The 22,003-nt window shown below is 42.3% G+C and overlaps 1 protein-coding gene across 1 annotated transcript in view; it reads right to left on the reverse strand.

Annotated features, from left to right (window-relative positions):
- Window positions 1–22,003, reverse strand: part of b3gntl1 (UDP-GlcNAc:betaGal beta-1,3-N-acetylglucosaminyltransferase-like 1) — a 374,862-nt gene that overhangs the window by 45,855 nt on the left and 307,004 nt on the right. The gene's annotated exons all lie outside the window — the stretch shown is intronic.

Consider the following 22,003-nt stretch of genomic DNA (forward strand, 5'->3'; position numbering starts at 1 on the left):
TACCTCTCTTAACTCTATTAGCTCACCCAATCATACAACTGTCAAATATACCTTCACTCATTTAATTCTGGCAAAACCCTGACCTTAATCACTCCAGTATTGCTCTTGGCTACCAATACTCAAAATTCCTAACCTAAAACTCCCCACATCTTTACTTTCAGATAATTGTTAAAACCTACTTCATTTGATCAGACTTTTGGTTATCTATCTTGGACTTTACAGTGGGGTGCTAATTCTTGGATTTATCACCCACAGCAGTCCCTCACATACCCAACTGTCCTCCCACCTTAGACAAATCCAGACTGAAGAAGTTCCTAGATAGTGAGGCCCTTCTTGACAGAACTACAGTGGTTGACCAAAGCAAGAGCCAACAACAAAACCTGAGAAAACCTTCAATAAACAACAAAATCACACCACAGCTTAGCCATCTGTCAGAGCTGTCGCATTTTTTGTTTAACTTTCTAAGTATCCCTGACAATTAATCAGAATCAGGTTTAATATCACTGGCATACGTTGTGGAATGTGTTGCCTTTGTGGCATCAGCACAATGCTATATATAATAATGTTGAAAAAATGTGAATTACATTAAATAAATAAACAAACAAACATACATACATACATATATATAAATTAGATCAGTGCAAAAATAAAAATAAATATTTAGTGAGCTTCATGGGTTCAATGTCCATTCAGAAATCGGATGGCAGAGGGGAAGAAGCTGTTCCTGAATCACTGAGTGTGTGCCTTCAGGCTTCTGTACCTCCTCCCTGGTGGTAATAATGAGAAGAGAGCATGTCGTGGGTGATGGGGGTCCTTAATAATGGATGCTGCCATCATTAACATTTAGAAACATTCATGGGCAATTAAAAGTGCAAGAACAACAAAAATATTTAACGGTCATTACACATATAAAAATTCACCGAAAACATTTTAAAAAATAATTAATATTAGAGAAAACAAGTATCAAGTAAGTTTTCTGGTTCTTAGTTACACTAAAGATGAACCACCTCCAGGATCTTGCCCCAAAGTGCAGCTGACCGTGACTAAATATTGGGAACTCCACCATGATGGTGCTTTGCTACTTGGCTCTGTGTGCAGCCCACTGACAGATTCACTGGCATGTGTGGGATTTCCATGTTTGGAAATGCATGTGCTTCAGTCTCAGACTTGTTGTCATGGTCTTGGATAAATGCTAGCAGTAACACAACTACTCACAAATTCCAGGTCAATATTTCTTTTTTATGCCTTATTGTCAGATGTTGTGTAATAATTCGCCTTGGGACATTTTATTACATCACAAGCGTATGGTGCATTAGAGTTGTTGCCATTTAATTTATTTTTCTATTTTATTTCCTTAACATATTATTATTTCTGCCTTCCCTTACTTTCAGACTCAGACTGATTCAGTTTCCACTTCAAAATTGAGTATTTGCAGCACCTTAGGTCAACCCAACCTTTAACTGACCATAATGAGCTGGAGGAATGTGTTCATGCCAAATTATAGTGAGCTAACTGGGGCTGTAGGTAGAGTCAACTTACTCAGCACAGGGCAGGGATCAAAGCTAGGGAATTCCTGGGTGGTATGATTTTATACTTCATAGTATAGCACATTTACCATTCACAGAACTATGCATGCGTATTTTTTAAGCTGCAAACAGCACTTGGAACTTTTATGCAAACATAATGATCTGTTCAGACAGATTTAATATCATAAACTCTCAGTTCACTAAGTGTCTAGATATTCAAGACAAATTCTGTACTGATTAGCTCCCAGTTCAGAGAATCTTTCGATTAGAGCTCAGAGCAGAAGCCTGGCATTGCGCTGTTTTGACTTAATCTGACTGCGTTCCTGTTGAATCAGGTGTTAAGCAGTGGGCACTCAGGACTGCTGAATAAATCTTCCCATCTGAGTCTTTGAGAGTGTGCACAATTCTTTTATTGTTCTTGCTAACCAGAAAATCTAAGGAAAGTCATAAAAGGGTTAATGCTTCCCCCATAAAACTTAGATGCCAATAACTGAAAAAGCAATTTTTTTCACAAAGCAACTAGGTTATTTTGTGGAGTTTAATTAAATAGAAAAAATCACTTCCCTGCAGATTTTCATAATTCTGCCTCCCAACAGGGGATAATTGAAAAATGCGGCAGAATGGATTCATGCTGTGTTAAAGGAGGTCTATAGAGAGGACACTGAAAGAGCTGGATGCACACGCTTCTGAGTTGGCAAACTCAGTTGTAAGGAGGGAATGAGAGAAAGGGGAGTTGTAACTGGCCTCCTGCTATTGAAGTCTGCTTGAATGGGCCACAACCCAATGAGTGTTTTGTCCACTGAGCAGCAGGCAGCTCAAGGAGTAGAACAAAAAAGGCGTTGAAAATTTTGCATCATCGCTACTTGAAGTAAAATATCAGCATTATGAAACCAAGGATTACTGCTTGTAGTTTGAATGAAATTAACGTGCACCTCTGAGGCACAATTTTCTTTCTATTGATTTATTGAAGGCACTAATCTGTTTATTTTAAATAGATTAACATGTCCATTGGAATAATGATCAAAAATATTCAGTTGTACGGAGATCTGCTAATACTGGAGAAAGTATTTCACAGAGTGTGGTATTATTAAATTAACAATTTGAACAAGCTTTGGTTGAAGTTCCATATTAATTCATAATAACCTCTATTTTTAACTTGTGGAATGTCTTTATCAACAGTTCAAAGAAGGTCTATTTATGAATCTGGCCCTGAGTACCTGGCAGCTTAGGTTAATGAAATAGTTTGAAGAGCAGTTTTTTAATCTGTTCAAGAGTTTGGTTTGGGTGGAGATTATTGCTGAATTTGTTGAGAGTGCTGTGTGCAGTATCTCAGATGATTGCAATGGAAACATTTTGCAATTCCATCTCCTTTGTAGCTCCTCTGCCCCATTTGGTCTTGATGAAATGCAATGGCTACATGCAGATAACACGGAGTAAAGACCACTGATTTGGATTCACTGAGAACAGATCAGTGATTTGGAGGCCATATTAGTGTGGAAATATGGTTATCAGTTATCTTTGATGTCTGTAGCACACTGACACAGCTGCCTCTCGGCACGAGAGAACCGGGTTTCAACCCGACCTCGAATGCCGTCTTTGTGGAATCTGCACAATCTCTCTGTAACTGTGTGGGTTCCCTCTGTATGCTTTGGTTTCCTCCCAAATCCTGAAGATATGAGAGTCAGTAGATTAATTGGCCTTATAGTGTAGGCAAGTGGTGAATGTGGGAAGAATAAAAATGGAATTAATGTAAATGGGTGGCTGATGGCCAACACAGACTCACTAGGCTGAAGGGTCTGTTTTCTTGTTGTATTGCCCTATGACTCTATGAAAGCAGACAGTAACCTATTGTAAGCCCTTCTTGTATCACACACAAAATGCTGGAGGAACTCAGAAGGCCTGGCAGTACCTATGGAAATGAATAAACAGCCAATGCTTTGTGCTGAGACCCCTCTTTAAGACTGAAGAGGAAGGGGGGAAGATGTCAGAATAAAAAGCTTCGGGGAGGGGATGGAGGCTAGCTAGAAAACGATGGGTGAAGCCAAGTGGGGTGGGAAAGGTCAAGGGCTGGAGAAGAAGGAAGCTGATAGGAGAGCAGAGTGGACTATAGGAGAAAGGGAAGGAGGAGGGGACCCAAGAGGGAAGTGATAGGCAGGTGTAGAGAGGTAAAAGGCCAGAGTGGGGAATAGAAGAAGAGGGGAGGGGGAGGGAAAAAACTTTTTACCAAAAGGAGAAATCAATATTCATGCCATCAGGTTGGAGGCTACCCAGGTGGAATATCAAGGGTTGCTCCTTCACCCTGAGGGAATTGGAATGGGGCAATTCACAGTGGGTCTGGGAACTGGAATTAGAATGCTTGGCCACCAGGAAGTCCCACTTTTGGCAGATGGAGCAGAGGTGCTCGATGAAGTGGTCCCCCAATCTACGACGGGTCTCACCAATGTAGAGGAGGCCTTATTGGGCGCACTGGACGCAATAGAAGACCCCAGCAGATTTGCAAGTGAGGTGTTGCCTCAATTGGAAAGACTATTTGGGGCCCTGACAGGAGGTGAGGGGAGAGGTGAATGGGCAGGTGTAGCACTTGGGCTGGTAGTAAGGAGAAGTGCTGGGAGGAAGATTAGTGGGAAGGGACGAATAGACAAGGGAATCACGGACGGAGAAATTCCTGCTAAAAATGGCGGGGGGGGGTGGAGTTAGAGCGAGAGGAACTTTATCACTGTTAAGGCGTTGTGAAGATGGGGTAAGCACAGATATACAGGAAATGCGGGTGAGGGCAACATCAAGAGTGGCAGAAGGGAAACCCTGTCCCTTGAAGAAGGAAGACAACTCTGATATTCTGGGAACAGATGCAGTGGAGGCAAAGGATCTGGGAAAAGAGAATAGCATTTTTTACAAGAGATAAAGTGGAAAGAGGTATGGTCAACAGAACCATGGGAACTGGTAGGTTTATAAAAGATGTCGGTTGACAGTTTGTCCAGAGATAGAGATGGAGAGATTGAGAAAGGAGAGGGAGGTGTCAGAAATAGACCAACTGAATTTTAGGGCAGGGTGAAAGTTTGAGGCAAAGTAGATAAAATTGACAAGCTCAGCATGAGTGCATGAAGCAGCACCAATGCAGTCGTCAATGTTGTGGTGGAAGAGTTGGGGAATATTACTGGGGAAGGCTTTGAAAATGGACTACTCTGTGTAGCCAATAAAGAGACAGGCACAGCTGTGGCCCATGCAGGTGCCCATGGCTACCCCCAAGTCTGCAGAAAGTGGGAGGACCCAAAGGAAAATTTGTTGAGGGTGAGAACCATTTCGGCCAGACAGAGGAGTGCGGTGGTGGAGAGGAATTGATTGGTTCTTTCGTTAAGAAAGAAGCAGAAATCTTTGAGGCCTTCTTGATGAGGACAGAAGTGTATAGGGATTGAACATCCATGGTGAAAATGAGGCAGTCAGAGCCAGGGAATTGGAAGATACTGAGGAGATAGAGAAATATAGTTGGAAAGGGACTTAATCAAGGGGAATAGAATGGAATTGAGGTATAAGGACATGAGTTCAGTGGGGCAGGAGCAGGCAGAGACAATAGGCAAAACTCTTCTTGAGTCCGTATTCCGGTTCACGGTCCGGTCCATCGACCCTTGCTCCAGGTTTTCCTCTCTACCCTGTTTCTGTTCTTGTTGAGCTAATTGAGGCAGCTGATGCTCGTTGGGGCTGGCTGCATAAATACCTTCAGAGACCAGGGCGTGGCTGCTGGATTGTTCTTGTCCTTACTCCTTGTATCCCTTCCTTTGCCTTCTGTTTCCTTGCTTTGTCTTGCCGGTAACTCCTGCCTCACCTGAAGTTCTCGTTTCGCCTTGCATTGCCTGAAGCCTTGTCTTGTCTTGATGGTAACTCTCACCTCGTTTCGCCTTCAGTCTTGTCCTGGAGCCACCCCGTACCTAGCTCCCTTCTTGTCCCTTGCCTCCGTTGGGTAAGTCAGGTTGCCTTGCCATTACCCTGCGGCTGGTTCTGTCCCTTCTTGTCCCTTGCCTCCGTCGGGTAAGCCAGGCCGTCTTGCTGTTGCCTGCTGTGGGTTCTGTCCCTTCCTGTCCCTTGCCTCCGTCGGGTGGTGATCCGCGCCCTGCCCAGGAGTAGCCTCCAGCCTCAAGTCTTTAGCCTAAAGCCTGAAGACTCCAGCCTCCCTCCTGCCAAGCCTCGCCTCAAGTCTCTAGCCACAAGCCTGAAGCTCCAGCCTCCTGCCTCCTGCCAAGCCTCGCCTGTAGCCTCAAGCCTGAAGACTCCAGCCTCGTCCTGTCTGCCAGCCAAGCCTCGTCCTTGCCTAGTTCTGGGGTCTGAGCCAGCGGCAAGACCCAGGTACTGGGTCCTTGTCCAGTCTCTGGCTCGGAGTCCAAGCCCGGGCTTCTAGCTCTCTGGTCCAGTCCTGTTCCAGGTTCCTGGTTTTCGTGTCCATGTCCTTGCCCTCACCCTGTATCCTAGTCCTGTCCCTAGTACTTCAGTGTTTGTGTCTTGCACTTGGGTCCATTCCTAGCCACCTCCTTATGACACTTCTTGTATGGCGCTTGGGAATGAGGAGGCTCTGATCTGAACCTAAAATAGAATAGCCCATGAATCACTCAAGCGCTGTAAGATTGTAGCTCTCATCTGACCTGTCATTGTGTTCCAGGGCAGATAACACATAAATTATGTATTTTGCTCTTTATAATGGATCCAGGAATATACTGATAACTTAAATATAATTATAGGAAAAGTATGAAATGCAGAAGTTATACTGCAGAGTGATCATGATTTAAGCTGATGATTCAACACACTCTGACTGCAATGACCTGCCTCTGAGTCATATTCATGTGTCAATCTGAGGAAATTTGCATAGCAGACTGTTTTCAACAGCCTTATCACCCACGTCTTTGGGTCTTTATATAGCAAAACACCTTGAGGAACATCTTGTGGAAGATTGCCAAAAATATCTTCATGCAACTTCAGACAAGTTCGACAACCACACATCAAGAATGGTGAACCCCTTAATGGATATAACAGATTTTGGAAAGGTTCACCATAATTAATCAATCACAGCATTGACTAACAGACACACTACATTATTAACATTTGGCTTAGAGGTATGTAACTGTACAATGCTTACTTAATCTTATCTTAAAAGTTCAGCAATTGCACAAAATGATTTCTTGTAGCAAACCATTCAGTGCTTTATTGCTCTATGCTTTCTTACTCAATAAAGCATAGGAGAAGGCCATTTAGCCCACCATATCCAGACTAGCTCCCAGCAGAGCCCTGAGGCATAGGAAAGAGTATTTCCCTACCCACTTTATGAAATTCTATCAGAAAGTTTCGAAGTTTATTCTTTCCCCAATGTGACCATTAATGGTGCAAACAACATTTATAGTCTTTAAGAAAGCAGTGGTGTGCTGTGGTCTGTGTGTTTTATGAGCCCTTCACAGGGAGGGAATGTATGATTTTGGCAACAACCCTTTGTTGAAGATACTCCTCCTATGCTTTTAGGTTAAACTTCCAGGAATATGACCAGTGATGATAAAAGAACAATGAAATGCTTTAAAATGAGGACCGCGACAGCAATGGCATTCAGTAAGATTGTGGACGTGGAGGTGCTGTTCAAGATGCCTGCAGTGTGTGAATGGCAGCAATGCATTATGTAGATGGTACATGACTACAGCATGTCAGTGTCGGAGGAGATGTATGTTTAATGTAGTTTTGGGAGGAACGATCTAGAGCAGGGGTTCCCAGCCTTTTTTATGCCCTGGACCCCTACCATTAACTGCGGGCTCGATGAACTTATGATCCAGAGGGTTGTTTTTTATCGAAGATGTAATCGAGCTTCCTGATCGTTGATGGGTGCAGGTGGAGATTATTCCATCGTAATCATCAATGGTTGAAAGGCTCCAGAGAGTCAGGAGGTGAGCCATCCTCTGATATAGAGTGTCTTGTACTCATATCGCTGATCTACTTACATTTCTGCTAAGTGCTGCCTCTACCCAGATCGCTGCTCTTTGGGCATTTATTGCTGGCAATTCAATTCAATGTCAAGAGCTGTGTTTAAAGTCTTTCTCGTTCCTCCAGCATTTTGCTCACCATTGTCTGTTGGCTAATGCTTCTTTTGTTTCGTATGCACCTCATTATGCTTTAGTTGTATCAGGTTGGTACCTCCGTACTGGGTACATCTAATAATTCTCCATGCTCTTTTGGATTCACAAATTAATCAGGATTGGTTCTCTAGCTTGAGGACCTTTTAGGGCGGAATATGTTAGCTCATGAGGTGAAATTCAATTTTGTCAAAGAGTCATAGAGCATGGAAATAGGCCTTCTCAACTCAACTTGTCCATGTTGACTAAGTTGTCTGGCGAATGAGTCCCATCTCTGTGGATTTTAAACGTGCCTGCCTCATCTACTATTTCTGGCAGCTCATTCCAAATACATTCTAGCCTTGAACACTGTGCAGGAGCTTCTCAGGGCAGTGTCATAGATCAGCCAACTTCAGCTGCTTCTGTCATGAAAAGAAGTGGTCCCACCTCTGACCCTTAGAGAACACCACTAGTCATTGACAGGCAACCAGAAAAGGTGGCCTTTATTCCCACCATTTGCCTGCTGCCAGTCAGCCAATCTGCTATCCATTCTAGTATCTTTCCTGTAGTACTGTGGGCTCATGTCTTGTTAAACAGCCTCATGTGTGGTACTTTGCCAAACGCCTGCTGACAATCCAATTACACAACATCCACTGGCTCTCCTTTGTCTGTCCTACTTGTTATTTCCTCAAAGAATACTAACAGGTTTGTCAGATAAGATTTTCCCTTGAGGAAACCATGCAGACTCAGGCCTATTTTATCATGTGCCTCCATGTATTCTGGAACTTCATCCTTAATAATGGGCTTCAACATCATCCCAACCATTGAAGTTAGGCTAACTGGCCTACAATTTCCTTTCTTTTGCTGCCCTTCCTTCTTAAAGAGTGGAGTGATAGTTATAATTTTCCAGTCTCCGGAACCATTGCAGAACCTAGTGATTCCTGAAAGATCATGACTAATGCCTCCACAATCTCTTCAGCTACCTCTTTCAGAATCCATCTGGTCCAGGTGACTTATCTACCTTCAGACCTTTCAGTTTCCCAAGCACCTTCTCCTTAGTAATACAAACTATATTCACTTCTGCCCATTGACACTCTCAAATTTCTGGCACACTGCTAGTTTCTCCCACACTAAAGACTGATACAAAGTACTTCTTAAGTTCGTCTGCCATTTCTTTGTTCCTCCAATTACTACCTCTCCAGTATAATTTTTCAGTAGTCCAATATTTACTCACGCTGCTCTTTTAGTCTTTTTATATTTGAAAAAAAACCTCTCTCATTCCTCTGTAATTCACTTTATACCACTGTAATGGTGATACATGACAAAAGCTAGTCCCTCTCAAACTGTGGGGCAAATTCTATCATACTGTGATCACTGCCTCCTAAAGGTTCCTTTAACTTAAGCTCCATAATCAAATCTGGCTCATTACACAACATCCAATCCAGAATTACCTTTCCCCTCTTTGTTACTCTGACTCCACATCTTTGGAACCCCTGATGAAGGGGCTCAGCCTGAAACGCCGACTAAACTTTTTTCCATGGATGCTGCTTGGCATGCTGTGCTCCTCTAGCACTTTGTGTGTATTGCTTGGTGTGCTGACTATTGTAATATTGCCCTTTTTACATGCTTTTCAATTTCCCTTTGTAATTTGCACCTCACATACTTGCTACTGTTCACAGGCTTGTATATAACTTCCATCAGGGTTTTTTTACCCTTGCAGTTTCTAAACTCTGCCCGCAAGGATTCTACATCTTCCGAGCTGACTGTATGTCACCTCTTTCTAAGGATTTGTTTTCATTTTTACCAACAGAGCCACCTTACCCCCTCTGCCTCCCTGCCTGGCCTTCTGATGCAATGTGTATCCTTGGATGGTCCTAAGCTCCAAACTATGATCTTCTTTCAGCCACAATTCTGTGATGCTCATCATGTCATACCTGCCAATCTCCAACTGCACTACAAGATCATCTATCTTATTCCATAGATTACATGCATTTAAAAATACACCTTCAGTCCTGTATAATTCAACTCATCCCACTGACGACAATTTTGCCCTATCTTCCTCACAGTCTCACTACACACTGCATCATTTTGCATACCAACTGCCCCACCCTCAGCTCTATCAATCCGGTTTCCATCCCCTTGCCAAATTAGTTTAAACCATCTCCAACAAACCTGCCCACACAGATATTGGTTCCCCTCGCATTCAGGTGTAAATCTTCCTTTTTGTACAGGTCATACCTTCCCCAGAAGAGATCCCAATGATCCAGACATCTAAAACTTTCCCCCCTGCACCAATTCCTCAGCCACGCATTCATCTTATTCGTCTGCCAAATCATCCTATTTTTACCCTCACTGGTGCATGTCATAGGCAGAAATCTAGTGATTGATCCCATGGAGGTCCTGCTTTTCAGCTTACTTTCTATCTCCCTGTCTTCTCTCTTCAGGACTTCCTTCCCTTTCCTACCTATAATAATGGACATAGACACCCAGCCGGAGAGCAACTTCAGAGTTACAGGACTCTTTTGGAAACACGGACTGGACCATGCTCAAGGAGGTGGCTACCTATGATTGTCACATTAACATCGACGAATATGTGAGATCTGTGACGGCCAATATAAAGAATTGCATCGAGGACGTTACTGTTATCAAACACATCTATGTGAGGGCAAATCAGGAGCCATGGTTGACAGCAGAGGTTAACATACCATACCAGCAGAGCATAATAGACTACCAGCCCCATGCATGTCAATGACAGTGACTCTTCTCTTCCTGATGGGCTGAATGTCTTTTATGCATGGTTTGATGCACAGAGTGATGTGCTTGCAAGGAAGGCCCCCTCTTCCCTCCCGCTCCCAGAGGAGCAGGCACTCTGTTTGGCTGCAGCTGAACTGAGGATGTCCCTAGCCAGGGTAAAGCTGAGGGCTCTGATGACATACCTGGTTGGGTGTTCAGTGACTATGCAGCCCAGTTAACTGAGGTTCTAACTGACATCTTCAACATCCCTCTGGAACAGTCCACTGTCTTCTCAGCTTCAAGGTGGCCACCATCATTCCGGTGCCCAGGAGGGCAACAGTGACTTGCCTCAATGACCACTGTCCAGTGGCACTGACCTCAATATTAAAGAAGTGTTTTGAGTGGCTGGTTATGGATTGCATTAAATCCCATCTTACTGTGACATTGGAGCCTTTCCAGTTTGCTTATCTCACAAATCAGTCCACTGATGATGCCATAGCCTCTGCACTCCACTCCGTCCTGTCCCACCTGGAAAGTAGTGACTTATATGCCAGGATGCTGTATATTGACTTCAGCTCAGCATTCAATACAAGCAGCCCTTAACGGCTGGTGGATATACTGTCCTCATTGGGTCTCAACACACCTCTCTGTGATTGGATTCTGAACTTCTTGACAGAAAGGCCACAGCCAGTCAGTGTTAGCAGAAACATCTCCAGCTCCATCACACTAAGCACCAGCGTTCCCCAGGCCTGTCTGCTCAGCCCGCTGCTGTTCACACTGCTAACGCATGACTGCATTGCTAGATCCAAATTCAAACTGAATCATCAACAGTGGTTGGCCCTTCAACAGCAATGCTGAGACGGTGTACAGAGAAGAGGTAAGAGTGGCTGGTAGAATGGTGCAAGCACAACAACTTGAGCCTCTACATGGACAAGACCAAAGAAATGATTGTGGACTTTAGGAAGGTGCAGGCTGACCATTCCTCACTGCACATACGTAACTTCTCTGTGGAGAGAGTTAGGAGTACCAAGACTCTGGGAGTTTACATAATGGACAATCTCACCTAGTCCCTCAACAGCACCTCTTTGTTCGAGAAAGCACCTCAGCGTCTCCACTTACTGAAGAGATTGAGATAAGTGAGCCCCCCCCTCTGAATTTGCACAGGAGCACCATCACCATCCAGTATGAGAAGGGCAGGGTATCTGACTGCAAGTCCCTACAAAGGTTTACGAGAACTGTTGAGAGGATCAGCAGTTTCTCTTCCACCCATTAGAGGTATTTATCAGGAGTGCTGAGATTGCACGGCCCTCAGCCTTGTCAACGATCCATCCAACAGTCCAAGAGTCTCTTTGGCCTCTACCATCAGGAAAGAAGTACCATAGCATTAGGATAAGACTTAGTAGGATGGGAAAGAGCACCTTGTCCCAAGCTGTGAGACGACTGAACTTCCTGCCACCACCCAGATCTCATCAGATATGAAGTGCTAGTAGCATGACAGTCTTTACTTCTTAACTTGTCTTGTATATGCACCTTATTATTTGTTAATGTATTTGCGGTAATATTACTTTATGTGCTATGTGAGTGAGTTACATGTACTGTGTTGTGCACCTTGATCCAAATGTTGTCTCACATGGTGGTATACAGTACATGTGTACAACTAAAGGACAATAAACGGAACTTGAGCTTGAATTTAAACTATGTCATTGCTACTAATATATACTGTGACTTCCGGCTTCTCACTCTCCCTCTTTAGAATGCTGTGGACCCGATCTTTGGCATCCCTGACCCTGGCACCTTGGAGGTAACATACCATCTGGGCGTCTATTTCACGTCCATTGAATCTGCTGTCTGCTCCTCTAACGATGGAATCCCCTATGAGTACTGCACTCCTCTTCTCCCCACTCCCCTTCTGAGTCACAGGGCCAGACTCAGTGCCAGAGACCTGACCACTTTATGGCTTTCCTCTGCAAGGTCATCCACCCAGCAGTATCCAAAGCTGTGTACCGTTTGTTGAGGGGAACAGCCACAGGATAAGCTGCACTGGAGGCTTCCCCCCTTCCCCCTCCTGACGGTCACCCAGTTGCCTGTGTCCCGCAACTTGGGTGCAACTATCTTCCTGTACCCCTCAGCCTCCCGAATGATGCGGAGTTCATCCAGTTCCAGCTGCAATTCCTTCACACGGTCTGAAAGAAGCTCCAGCTCGATGCACTTCTTGCAGGTATAGTCGTCAGGGATACTGGTTGTCTCCCTGTCTTCCCACATCCCTCAAGAGGACCATTTGGTTGGTGGTGTTGTAGATAGTGTACAGGATTGTCGAAGATTGCAGAGAGACATTGATAGGATGCAGAGGTGGGCTGAGAAGTGGCAGATGGAGTTCAACCCGGAGAAGTGTGAGGTGGTACACTTTGGAAGGACAAACTCCAAGGCAGAGTACAAAGTAAATGGCAGGATACTTGGTAGTGTGGAGGAGCAGAGGGATCTGGGGGTACATGTCCACAGATCCCTGAAAGTTGCCTCACAGGTAGATAGGATAGTTAAGAAAGCTTATGGGGTGTTAGCTGTCATAAGTCGAGGGATACAGTTTAGAGTCGCGATGTAATGATGCAGCTCTATAAAACTCTGGTTAGGCCACACTTGGAGTACTGTGTCCCGTTCTGGTCACCTCTCTATAGGAAGGATGTGGAAGCTTTGGAAAGGGTACAGAGGAGATTTACCAGGATGCTGCCTGGTTTAGAGAGTATGCATTATGATCAGAGATTAAGGGAGCTAGGGCTTTACTCTTTGGAGAGAAGGAGGATGAGAGGAGACATGATAGAGGTGTACAAGATAATAAGAGGAATAGATAGAGTGGATAGCCAGCGCCTTTTCCCCAGGGCACCACTGCTCAATACAAGAGGGCATGGCTTTAAGGTAAGGGGTGGGAAGTTCAAGGGGTATATTAGAGAAAGGTTTTTTACTCAGAGAGTCATTGGTGCGTGGAATGCACTGCCTGAGTCAGTGGTGGAGGCAGATACACTAGTGAAGTTTAAGAGACTACTAGACAGGCATATGGAGGAATTTAAGGTGGGGGTTATATGGGAGGCAGGGTTTGAGGGTCCGCACAACATTGTGGGCTGAAAGGCCTGTAATGTGCTGTACTATTCTATGTAATCTATGTAATTTAACTACCCTGCATGGCATCCCACTGCTGTAAATGTACAAGAAGAAAGTGAGAAAGAAATTAAACAAACAAATCTACCTACAGCCTTCATCTCTCCTTGCCAAAGTGCCTACGAGCCAAAGCCTGAGCTCACACAATGACTACTCCACTTAAACCTAACTTCTTGTTATTGGCCCTTGTCAAGTGCCTATTCATGCACATTCCAACGTCTCCGTGGGAACTGTGGTATGCAGGGTGCTTCAACTGCCTTTCTTGCTTCTTCTGAACTCTCTCTCTCCCAAGGTCTCCTCAGAATGTCCCATCTGTTCTTCTTGCTTCTTTTAACCTCTGTCTTCTGCAACATAATCCAACGTCTCCTTGAGAACCGTGGCATGCAGTTTTATATCTTCTTTTTTACAATCACAAAACTCTGCTGGATATTAAGACCGTCAAATACTGTAGGTCTACCCCACCAGCGGGCTGCTGGATAGCCACGGAGCTGGACTTGTTGAGGTCCATGCTGCCGCCTGGACTTGTCGTGCAGAGGCAGCGCGCAGTCCAACAAACAGTACAAACGATTGTCTTGGAGGTCTTTAATGTGATCGTAAGATCCTGTTAGACACTGGTAATGTAGAATACTGCCAGTCTGGTTCACTGGTTCATTGTGGACCCCGGCAAGGGAGGGGGTGGGCTGCGTTACCTTGTTTGCTGCGTGGACCAGGTCCTTGTGTCCCCAGGACAGAAGACACCAGAGGCAGTGCGAGAGAGAGCAGAAGCTCCTGTGGGTGCGCTAGCACCCGTGCTGGGTCAGGGGGCTGGCCTCTCCCATCTGTGCTGCCTGCCCTCCATAGCTCGCTTGGTGAAAGATATCCTGAGTTGCATTCATCTGTGTGTGACGAGGCACAAGCGCATGATGAGGAGCTGCTGTGTGTGCTCAGTCCTGCAGAATCGTGACTCCAGGGTAACATCCCATGCACCATCAATCTGCAGACCATGACACTCACGGACTTGGGCTATATTATTTATTTGTGACTATTGTATTTTCAGCTATCGTAACTATATGTGCTAAATGTGCTGTGTGTGACAGTTGGCTACAGCATCTTGCACCTTGGCTGTATTTCATTTGGCTGTGTTCAGGTGTATGGTTGAATGACAATTAAACCAGAGCTTGAACTTGAAATATAGAACGTGAATTTTTTAAGTATTCTTGGCTACTTTAGCCAGAGCAAGTTCCATCTTGCTCTGTGGTATCCTTGCTCACTAAAACACAACTTCACTGAAGGTACTGTGATCGGCCTTGAGTCTGCACAGCCCTCTGGGATGCAAACAGCTGCGTAACATTTTAGTAAAAGAAATGCATTTCTGGATAATGTTGCAGTTTATTCCTCCATGACCTATTTGTTGTCCCCAAACTACCTTGAAAACATGTCAAGGTTTAACTGAAGTCTCTTATTAAAGAACTTGTAATATCTAACAATGTGCACATTGATCCATTTGCAGTGCTGCTACAAATTTGTATCTGATGCTGGTAATGTTACACCCTCATAAATCAAGGGAGAAAATTCAGAAACAACTCAATCAGGGGAAAAAAGTATTCTTGGAGGCAAACACCAAAATAAATCAGACATTGTCTTCTTCACAAAGTGTTTTTGGATAATCATTAGATAAATGGATGGGTAGATTTCCCTCACCTGTAATGATCTTATAAGCAATTATTATTGGTCACTGTAGAATTTAAAGGGGATTGTCTTTGATAAATCAACACTTTATACTCTTTGCAAGAGAAATGATGTAAGTACAGCACCAGTTAAAATGGATGTTAAAATATCAAACCACTGACACAACAAATTACTTAAGAAGCAATACCCCACTGCAAATTATGTTTTTGTCCAATGCCTTCCTTGACAATAAGATCATGTATCGAGAAAGTAAACCAAATTATTGAAAATGAAATGTGTTTTAAAGACAACTCAGTAATGGTACAAGATCGATGATGAGGAAGCAAACAGCAAGATACTTTTCAGGTTTGTAGTTTGAAGTATTCTAGGCCAAATGTTGAAATGTAGGTTGAAGGAAAAAAATCAAAGTGCAGTATAAGGAATGGCTGACCAGGCTAGCACTTTTTTCCTTGGAGTTTTTCGAAAATGAGGAGTTTTAAATTATGAGGGGCATAGATAACGTGAATGGTAAAAGTCTTTTCCCTAGGGCAGAGAATGCTAAAACAAGGGGGCATATATGTATATAGGGTGAAGAGGAAAGGCTTAAAAGGGACTTTTTCACTCAGAAGGTGAGTATACATTCTCTGATATTTAATCAAACAAGTTAAACCATTTGAGTACAGGTGTCCCCCGCTTTTCAAACGTTCAGTTTACGAAACCTCACTGTTATGAAAGACCTACATTAATTCCCTGTTTTCGTTAACAGAAGGTGTTTTCACTGCTACGAAAAAAAGCAGCACGCGAAAAAAAGCAGCGTGCAATAAAAGGCAGCGTGCGCCCCGAGCAGCCGCCCTCCCCGGGATTCCGAATGGCATTCTCGCCGGCATTGCTTAAACACGTGCTTGTGAGCAGCCATTTGCAAGATGAGTTCTAAGGTATTGGAAAAGCCTGAAAAAGCTTGTAAAGGTGTTAGACTCAGCGTAAAACTAGACATAATTTGCGTTTCGATCGTGGTGAATGAAGTAAGGACAAAGTGAGCTTGGCTTGTAGAAGCTGATGAAGATGATGTTGAAGAGGTTTTGGCATCCCATGACCAAGAACTGATAGATGAAGAGCTGATGCAATTACAAGAGGAAAGGATAACAATCAAAACCAAATGCACTAGCCAATGGACCGAAAGTGAAGTTGTCCAGGAATTGAACGTGAGGCAACTACGTGAGATTTTCACTGCAATGATAAAGTACGACTTTAACTTTGAAACGGTACATCGGTTTAGGGCATATTTGCAGGATGGTTTGAGTGCTTACAAAGAACTGTATGATCTAAAAATGCGCGAGGCTAAGCAGTCAAGCAAGCCTTCCACATCAGCCACAGCAGATGACGAACCTCGACCTTCGACATCGAGGCAGGCAGAGATAGGAGACGACCTGCCTGCCCTGATCGACGATGAGATGACACCCCAGTGTCCCACCACCCCAAACCCCGGGCCGCGGACAGATACCAATTCGTGGAAAATGCAGCAGTAGCCGGGAGGCATCCAGCACGTCTTTAAGAAAAAAGCCGAAATAAACAAGCTAATTAATTAGGTGCCGCCCAGCACATAAATGTCAGCCCAGATCAGAGGCGATTGCCGACTGCGTCGCCTCTGATCTGGGCCGACATTTACGTGCCAGGTGGCACCTAATTAATTAGCTTGTTTATTTCAGCTTTTTTCTTAAAGATACGCTGGATGCGTCCCGGCTACCGCTGTACCCCTGCATTCTTCGCAGATCGGTATCGGTTGGCAGCCTGGAGGGTGGGGACCACTGCACCACCTACACTGTACATACATTATTTCTACTTTATATCGGCTGTGTATTTTTACGTGTTATTTGGTATGATTTGGCAGCTTCATAGCTTAAAGGTTGCTGGAGAGCGCTTGCGCCGTGTTTCTGCCGACGGCACTTGCGTGAGATTTTCGCTACGGAGAACAGTGCAGGCAATTATTGTGGAAAAGTATTCTACTTTATATAGGCTGTGTATTCATCATATCATTCCTTCTTTTACTATATGTTACTGCTATTTTAGGTTTTATGTGTTACTTGGCATGATTTGGTAGGCTACTTTTGGGTCTGCGAATGCTCACAAATTTTTCCCATATAAGTAAATGGCAATTGCTTCTTCGCTTTGCGACATTCCAACTTACGAACCGTTTCATAGGAACGCTCTACCTTCGGATGGCGGGGGAAACCTGTATATGGAAGAGTATTGAAGCAGCAGAGCCCAGGTCCGAGCGCAAGGAACAACCCAAGGTTAGGCCGATTTCAGCGCTGGGCCAGGTTGAAAAGGTCTGAGTATCGGGGCTGGAGGTGAGGGTCGGACCGGTTCACTCGTCTCTGTACTGAACTGAGGCTGGGGCCTGCGACTAACTTCTGAATCTGCCTGCCTGTGGACCCACTTTTGTGAGCTTCAATTCTGAATGCTACTTGCTTTCTTTTATTATTTTTTTCTCTCTGGTGTTTGACGTTTTTCTTTTGTTTTAACGGGTTCCCTTGGGATTTCTTTGTTTAGTGGCTGGTAAGGAGGCAAATCTCAAGGTTGTATAAAAAACACAGACTTTGATAATAAATGTACTTTGAAGTTTGAACAAGCTGTAGGGAAAGTGGTTGAGGCTGGTAGAATAGTATAATTTAAGAAGCACTTGGACAGGTACACGGAGGGCTAGGCTTAGAGGGATACGGGCCAAAGGTGGGAAATTGGGACTAGCTGGGAGGGCACTATGGTCAGTATAGATTTGTTGGGCCAAAGGGCCTGTATTCATGCTGTACTGTGTGATGACTTTGACTCTATCATTCTGTCAAAACTGCTACAGCAAAGTTGTGAAACAGTTCCTTCAGATTCAGTGTGATTTTGGCAGGTGGTAGGCTCCTGTTGAACAATGCCTATTGTACATGAAACAATAGTAACAGAATATGATAACTAAGCTCCCAAGTCATAGAAGATCAATTAAAATCTTAAAATAATGTGGAAAGGGCTGTATTTATTGTCGACCTCCAGTTGCCTTGTGATGGTAATAGGAAATCAGCTTCATTAGCAGATGCATCCATTGTCATAGCAGATTATATATAATTAAGTTATTGGCTAAACTTTTTCAGGGAATGATTAAGAATTGATCTGAGGTTCTATAAAGGGCATACTGAGTAACAATAATAAGATTTTCTTCCCTAAAGAATATTAATCAATCAGATAGCTTTCAAAGCAATTGAGTACTTTCGTCATCTACCTGTTTTCTACTTCAGATTTATTAAACTACTTGAGTTTAAATTCTACAGCCAACTGAAATATAAATTCATGCCTCCTGATTAGAGTCTAGACCTCAGCATAATTAAATTTGAACCATAATAGCTTTTCTCCCGCAATGTGCATAAAATTATACATTTACATATTAATCATGAATTAGTTAAGTGAAAGCAAGTTCTCTCTGTGACAGTCCATAGACTCCTTTCAGTTGAACTTGTGTTTAATAACTACACGTTTTTGACACTTATTCTTAATTACTTCTATATTGCTGAAGATATAAGGAAAATATAACTCATAGCTAATTAAAATTTGATGAGTGAGAATTGTTCAGAGGCTCACGTGCCCCAGGGGATGACTCTTATCAGTCGATTCTTTTTTTAGATGTGTGTCACCTCCTAAAATAATGCCACTTACTTTTTTTTAAAATATTTTATGATTTTCTACAAACTACAGCATAAAAAAAAATCACTGGTATAAATAGAAGGATCATTGCAATACAGACAAAAATAACAATAGTGCATATCTTAACAAATGAGCAAGTCTCCCATATTAAAAATGAAAAAAAATAAAAAAGGAAGCACCCAACCCACCCACTGTTCAACTCCAAGCCAACCATTATATTATAAGTATACATATTTGAAAGGACATTTGAGATAAACTTTTATCACCCCAGAGCTATACATTGTAGTAAAAAAATGAATAATAATAAAAAAACAGCCTGCTACCTAATCAAAAAAAGTCAAAGAAAGCTGGAAATGCAGGATCTGACAATCAAGGGAAGAAAAAAAAATACACCTGTCAATCTGGGTGAGAATTATGAAAATATTCAAGAAAAGGTCCTCACACCTTATGGAACTTTATGTCCAAATTAAAAAGTGAATAATAAATCTTTTCAAGCTCTAAACAAGACATAATATCCCTAAGCCGTTGAACATGGGTAGGGGGAACTACATCTCTCCACTTAAGAAGAACTGCACGTCTAACTAAAAGAGAGGCAAAAGACAATGTTCGTCGTTTAGCCGGGATCAAATGCTTGTCAGATTCTCGAGAAATACCAAAAAAAGTGATCAAAGGATCAGGTTCCAAATGACAATTTAATATAGAAGATAAAGTTGAAAGAACATCTTTCCAAAAATTTTCCAAAGAAGGACAAGCCCAATACATATGAATAAGGGAAGCCTCACCTCCTTTGCATTTGTCACACCAGGGACTAATATCAGGATAAAACTTTGCCAATTTGGTTTTAGACATATGAGCCCTGTGGACAACTTTAAACTGCAAAAGACAATGATGAGCACATAAAGAAGTTGAATTAACTGACTTAGGAATTGAATCGGACAAAGAAAAACCAAAGTCATGCTCCCAAGCAGTTTTAATTTTATCACAAGGGGCTCGTCTGAGATTCATAAATTTGACATAAATAGTAGAAATTAAACCTCTACCCAAGGGGTTCATTTAAAGAAACAAATCTACCACATTTTTATTAAGTTGTTCAGGAAAACGTGGTACTAAAGGGCTAATGAAATGTCTAATTTGAGGATATCTAAATAAATGAGTATTCAGTAAATCAAACTTTGTAGACAACTGTTCAAAAGCCGCAAACCGATTGTCTTTAAAAAGATCTTCAAAACGCCTGATACCTCTCCTACACCAGTCTTGGAATGTGGAATCCTGCATAGAAGGTTGAAATAAATGATTGTATAGAATAGGACTAGAAAGGGAAAAACTATAAAGGCCATTTTCTAAATTGAGCCCATATTCTCAGAGTATGCCTGATTACAGGATTAATAATAAACTTTGGCAGGTGGCAAGGAACTGTAAACCCAAGTACAGCTGGAATAAATAATTTCTTACAAGCATTCAATTCCATTGCCACCCATGTTGGACAAATAGACTGATTATAAAAGTAGGACCAAAAGATAATAATGCGAATATTGGCTGCCCAATAATATGAATGAAAATTAGGCAATGCCAAGCCACCTTCTCTTTTAGGCTTTTGAAGATGAGCTTTATTAAGTCTGGACTGTTTACCCTTCCACAGGTATGACGAGATAATAGAATCTAAAGAATCAAAAAAAACTTTAGGAATAAATATAGATAAAGATTGAAATAAGTGTAAAAATTTAGGATGAATATACATTTTAATTACATTAATTCGCTCAGTTAAAGACATAGATAAAGGTGACCACTGTGCTTGACTCTGTTTTGTAAAATTTAAAAGATTATTGAAATTCTCATCAAAAAGGTGATTATAATTCCTTGTTACTATAATACCAAGATAAGTAAAACAATTGTTTACTACTTTAAAAGGGAGATTTTGAAATTCTAATGCTTGTGCTTCTTTATTTATCGGAAAAAGTTCACTCTTATATAGATTAAGTTTGTATCCGGATAACTGACTAAATTTATCAAGAAGTAAAAACATCAAAGATAAGGAAGTGGTCGGATTTGATATAAAAAGTAACAAATCATCGGTGTATAGAGAGACTTTATGCTCAATCCCGCCCCTCCCGATCCCAGTTAATTCGGTACAACTGCAAAATGCAATTGCCAATGGCTCGATAGCCAGATCAAATAGCAGAGGACTTAAAGGGCATCCTTGTCGGGTGCCACGTTTAAGGTCAAATGGTTGGGATTGCTGAGAGTTAGTCAAAACGGATGCAATTGCATGAGAATATAGTATCTTAATCCACTTCATAAAATTATGTCCAAAATCAAATTTTTCTAAAACCGCAAATAAATAGTGCCACTCCACCTGGTCAAATGCCTTTTCAGCAGCAAGAGAAATAACACATTCAGGAATCCCTGATGAAGATGAATATAGGATATTAAAAAGACGCCTAATATTAAAGAAGGGAAGGCGATTTTTAATAAAACCAGATTGATCTTCAGAGATAATTAAAGGTAAAATAGTCTCCAATCTACGGGCCAAAACTTTAGTTAAAATTTTGACATCTACGTTATCGGTCTATATGAAGCACATTCTAATGGATCCGTACCTTTTTTCACTAAAAGAATAATACAAGCCTCATCAAATGATGCAGGCAATTTATTTTGTTTAAAAGAATCAGAAAAAACTAAACTAAGTTGGGATAAGAACAATGAAGAAAATGATCTATAAAATTCTGCAGAAAACCCATCAGGACCAGAAGATTTACCAGGCTGCAAAGCAGAAATAGCAGAGGATATTTCCCCTAAGGATAATGGCTCATTCAATTTATGTTTGAGATCAGAAGAAAGTTTAGGAATAATTAAACTATTTAAAAATTGCAAAACATTAGTATTACCATTAAAGGATTCAGAGGTATAAAGTTGAGAATAAAAATTCCTGAATGTATCATTAATTTCAGAATGGTCCATAGTAATATTCCCACTACTCATTCGAATTTTAGTGATATGTTGTTTTGCTTTAGAACGTCTAAGTTGATTAACTAAGGACTTAACAGATTTATCCCCGTGGACATAGAACTTACTTTTACTGCTCAAAAGTTGGCGTTCAACCGGGTAAGTAGAAATAAGATTAAATTTAGTTTGAAGTTCCATTCTTTTCTTATACAGCTCTGGATCCTTGACCTGGGCATATAATTGGTC

This window comes from Mobula hypostoma, chromosome 22, assembly GCF_963921235.1.
Source record: "Mobula hypostoma chromosome 22, sMobHyp1.1, whole genome shotgun sequence".
NCBI lineage: Eukaryota > Metazoa > Chordata > Chondrichthyes > Myliobatiformes > Myliobatidae > Mobula > Mobula hypostoma.